The sequence below is a fragment of the Schistocerca americana genome, unplaced genomic scaffold (genome assembly GCF_021461395.2).
Source record: "Schistocerca americana isolate TAMUIC-IGC-003095 unplaced genomic scaffold, iqSchAmer2.1 HiC_scaffold_303, whole genome shotgun sequence".
In the NCBI taxonomy this organism is placed as follows: Eukaryota; Metazoa; Arthropoda; class Insecta; order Orthoptera; family Acrididae; genus Schistocerca; species Schistocerca americana.
In genome coordinates, this window is record NW_025726020.1 from 40001 (window position 1) to 45000 (window position 5000).

The 5000-nt window shown below is 52.0% G+C and overlaps 1 non-coding gene across 1 annotated transcript in view; it reads right to left on the reverse strand.

Moving 5' to 3' along the window:
• LOC124579216 overlaps positions 1–733 on the reverse strand; it is a 1910-nt gene extending 1177 nt beyond the window's left edge. The window contains exon 1 of the ribosomal RNA XR_006972926.1: positions 1–733. This exon is cut by the window's left edge and continues 1177 nt beyond it. This is a non-coding gene — a ribosomal RNA (small subunit ribosomal RNA).
• Positions 734–5000: the final 4267 nt, after the last annotated feature.

A 5000-nucleotide genomic window follows, 5' to 3' on the forward strand; every position in this document is an offset into this window, starting at 1 on the left:
TCGCCCCACCGGCAGGACGTCCCACGATACATGCCAGTTAAACACCGACGGGCGGTGAACCAACAGCGTGGGACACAAATCCAACTACGAGCTTTTTAACCGCAACAACTTTAATATACGCTATTGGAGCTGGAATTACCGCGGCTGCTGGCACCAGACTTGCCCTCCAATAGATACTCGTTAAAGGATTTAAAGTGTACTCATTCCGATTACGGGGCCTCGGATGAGTCCCGTATCGTTATTTTTCGTCACTACCTCCCCGTGCCGGGAGTGGGTAATTTGCGCGCCTGCTGCCTTCCTTGGATGTGGTAGCCGTTTCTCAGGCTCCCTCTCCGGAATCGAACCCTGATTCCCCGTTACCCGTTACAACCATGGTAGGCGCAGAACCTACCATCGACAGTTGATAAGGCAGACATTTGAAAGATGCGTCGCCGGTACGAGGACCGTGCGATCAGCCCAAAGTTATTCAGAGTCACCAAGGCAAACGGACCGGACGAGCCGACCGATTGGTTTTGATCTAATAAAAGCGTCCCTTCCATCTCTGGTCGGGACTCTGTTTGCATGTATTAGCTCTAGAATTACCACAGTTATCCAAGTAACGTGGGTACGATCTAAGGAACCATAACTGATTTAATGAGCCATTCGCGGTTTCACCTTAATGCGGCTTGTACTGAGACATGCATGGCTTAATCTTTGAGACAAGCATATGACTACTGGCAGGATCAACCAGGGAGCTGCGTCAACTAGAGCTGAGCAGCCGGCCGCCCGGGAGTGTGTCCCGGGGGCCCGCGCGAACACGCAAGCGTCCGCTCAATTATTCTGCAAACAGGAGGAGGCTGAGCTCCCCTGCACAATACACCTCGAAACCCTCTCAGGTCCCGGCGGCGCGCAGCGCCGTCCTAAGTACTTGGTCGGGTTCGAGAGAGGCGCAATCGCCCGGAGTTTGGCGAGTAGACGCTTTAGGTGCGACCACCCGTGCTCCCAACTGAGCTTGCCGCTGCCGACAGAGGCCCGGGAGCGTGCTGTCGTGGCATTGCCGGCGGGAGACAACACGCGCCACCTACGGTGACCGGCAGCTCCAACGCCAGCGCCACAGAAGGACAAAAGCCCCACTTGGGTGCCGAAGCGAACTCTCCCAGCACAGCGCACGCGCCAACACGTCCGCACAGCTGCGATACAAACCACCTGCGAGAACCGCAGAGGCGACCGAGCAGCAGACGGCGTCGCGGCGCCGAGCGCCGGGCGGCGGCGCATCCTCAGCGCACACAGTCCTCAATCGGACCAGCACACTGCAGATGTCCACCGCGCTTCGCACCGGGCCCGCGAGGACCTACTTTGGCCGCACGGCGCCGCGTGCAGGGTGCGCCGGCGCGCAGCTGCGCCGCCTGCCGCCTCCGTCGGCCGGCGCGCCTGCCACTGGCCGCCCCCACCAGCCGGCTGTAGCGCGTGCGCCCACGCACCGCGCGGCCAGCACGCCGGGAGGCCCCCCCTCACCGGCCGGGGACGGTCCCACCCAGCCACCGCCGCGTATCGCTTCACACCCAGATGCCATTCACGTTCGTGGGCATGGTGGGTATCGCTGGAACAACCGGTTGGTAGCTCAACCGATCGTCGCCATCACTGATTCACCTCTAGCGAGAACAACCGCACCACAACGGTTTACCAGTTGTTCATTTGCATAACGTCACCAGCAAACGTAGGCGTCCATCGCCATTTGCAAATTCAACGATTGTTGCATGCCTGTGTCAGGTGTCACGACACACTATGTCTGCCCACATACACGCAACAACATGTGCACGCTTCGCGAACACGTGGAAGGTGGCCCCCGTACGTATGCGATGTCCATTGCGCGAACGACTGTCAACCGGCCTCTGTCGCATGTCGCAGATGTGGAACGCAGTGCACCATGCTATCACGGTGTGTGAGAAGAGACGACTACGTCTGACAACACGCGCCACTACATCAACAGACGGCTCATGCTGATCGCCATCCAGGGCATACCACACTGCAATCCAGCTCTTATAGGGAGACGACACGTAGCTGAGTGCACAACATTTGGACCGCATGGTTCGCCGTTGTTGGCGCAGTCGTTGTACGGTCACATGTACCACGATGTATCATTCAGTACATGAGGACCAATGTGCAGTACAGTGTGTGATTTGGACGTACAACATCAGCGGACAGTTGACACAGGCCGTACCACAGCGTAGGCTAAGTGCTTCGCACATGCGAATGCCAATGAACAACTGCAAATGCCAATGAACAACTGCAAAGGGCATTGAGCATGTACGTCCTGCTGCCATCCACATTACAGTGTATAGCTGCAAGGTGTTTAACATGAAGCGATACACTGGGGACCGGGCAGTGCGAGTAGCAAACTATATTGCGGGGGTTGCAGTTAGGCAACACTACACTAATTTAACGCGTCGTATGACAATTACAGAGCAGGTTAAGGCCCAACGTGTGTTGGGTTAAGGCCCAACGTGTGTTGGGTTAAGGCCCAACGTGTGTTGGGTTAAGGCCCAACGTGTGTTGGGTTAAGGCCCAACGTGTGTTGGGTTAAGGCCCAACGTGTGTTGGGTTAAGGCCCAACGTGTGTTGGGTTAAGGCCCAACGTGTGTTGGGTTAAGGCCCAACGTGTGTTGGGTTAAGGCCCAACGTGTGTTGGGTTAAGGCCCAACGTGTGTTGGGTTAAGGCCCAACGTGTGTTGGGTTAAGGCCCAACGTGTGTTGGGTTAAGGCCCAACGTGTGTTGGGTTAAGGCCCAACGTGTGTTGGGTTAAGGCCCAACGTGTGTTGGGTTAAGGCCCAACGTGTGTTGGGTTAAGGCCCAACGTGTGTTGGGTTACGTTAAGGGGCAATGTGGGTTACGTTAAGGGGCAATGTGGGTTACGTTAAGGGGCAATGTGGGTTACGTTACGGCGCAATATAGGTTACGTTACGGCGCAATATAGGTTACGTTAAGGCGCAATATCGGTTACGTTAAGGCGCAATACAGGTTACGTTAAGGCGCAATACAGGTTACGTTAAGGCGCAATACAGGTTACGTTAAGGCGCAATACAGGTTACGTTAAGGCGCAATACAGGTTACGTTAAGGCGCAATACAGGTTACGTTAAGGCGCAATACAGGTTACGTTAAGGCGCAATGCAGGTTACGTTAAGGCGCAATGCAGGTTACGTTAAGGCGCAATACAGGTTACGTTAAGGCGCAATACAGGTTACGTTAAGGCGCAATACAGGTTACGTTAAGGCGCAATACAGGTTACGTTAAGGCGCAATACAGGTTACGTTAAGGCGCAATACAGGTTACGTTAAGGCGCAATACAGGTTACGTTAAGGCGCAATACAGGTTACGTTAAGGCGCAATACAGGTTACGTTAAGGCGCAATACAGGTTACGTTAAGGCGCAATACAGGTTACGTTAAGGCGCAATACAGGTTACGTTAAGGCGCAATACAGGTTACGTTAAGGCGCAATACAGGTTACGTTAAGGCGCAATACAGGTTACGTTAAGGCGCAATACAGGTTACGTTAAGGCGCAATACAGGTTACGTTAAGGCGCAATACAGGTTACGTTAAGGCGCAATACAGGTTACGTTAAGGCGCAATACAGGTTAGGTTAAGGCGCAATACAGGTTAGGTTAAGGCGCAATACAGGTTAGGTTAAGGCGCAATACAGGTTAGGTTAAGGTACGACATAGGTTAGGTTAAGGTACGACATAGGTTAGGTTAAGGTACGACATAGGTTAGGTTAAGGTACGACATAGGTTAGGTTAAGGTACGACATAGGTTAGGTTAAGGTACGACATAGGTTAGGTTAAGGTACGACATAGGTTAGGTTAAGGTACGACATAGGTTAGGTTAAGGTACGACATAGGTTAGGTTAAGGTACGACATAGGTTAGGTTAAGGTACGACATAGGTTAGGTTAAGGTACGACATAGGTTAGGTTAAGGTACGACATAGGTTAGGTTAAGGTACGACATAGGTTAGGTTAAGGTACGACATAGGTTAGGTTAAGGTACGACATAGGTTAGGTTAAGGTACGACATAGGTTAGGTTAAGGTACGACATAGGTTAGGTTAAGGTACGACATAGGTTAGGTTAAGGTACGACATAGGTTAGGTTAAGGTACGACATAGGTTAGGTTAAGGTACGACATAGGTTAGGTTAAGGTACGACATAGGTTAGGTTAAGGTACGACATAGGTTAGGTTAAGGTACGACATAGGTTAGGTTAAGGTACGACATAGGTTAGGTTAAGGTACGACATAGGTTAGGTTAAGGTACGACATAGGTTAGGTTAAGGTACGACATAGGTTAGGTTAAGGTACGACATAGGTTAGGTTAAGGTACGACATAGGTTAGGTTAAGGTACGACATAGGTTAGGTTACGGTACGACATAGGTTAGGTTACGGTACGACATAGGTTAGGTTACGGTACGACATAGGTTAGGTTACGGTACGACATAGGTTAGGTTACGGTACGACATAGGTTAGGTTACGGTACGACATAGGTTAGGTTACGGTACGACATAGGTTAGGTTACGGTACGACATAGGTTAGGTTACGGTACGATATAGGTTAGGTTACGGTACGATATAGGTTAGGTTAAGGTACACATTGTTGTAAGGAAAGGTTTAATGGGGGGCGGGGCGGGGCGGCCGGTTTGTTGATTGTGATTATAGTAAGTGGATGCCTGCGGCATCATCTGATTTGCCACGTCAGGATGCACCTTTGGCTCATGACAGGCGGCGCTCTCATTCCATGCTTGTGGCAGACCTGTGTCTTTCATTCCTGCCATTGTTTGTGTGCTGTGAGAGGAGGCAGTATTGTGATGTTGGGTGCACCCCTGTGTAGGACATGTGTGGGTGTTGGTGGCTTGGCTGAGCAATGGTGGTTGTCGGGTGGGTGGGATATTCTGTTTTCTGAGTGGACCTCCCAGTCTGGTTATGACAGTGTGGATTGTCTAATGTGGCGGAGAGGATGCACTGGGTGTTG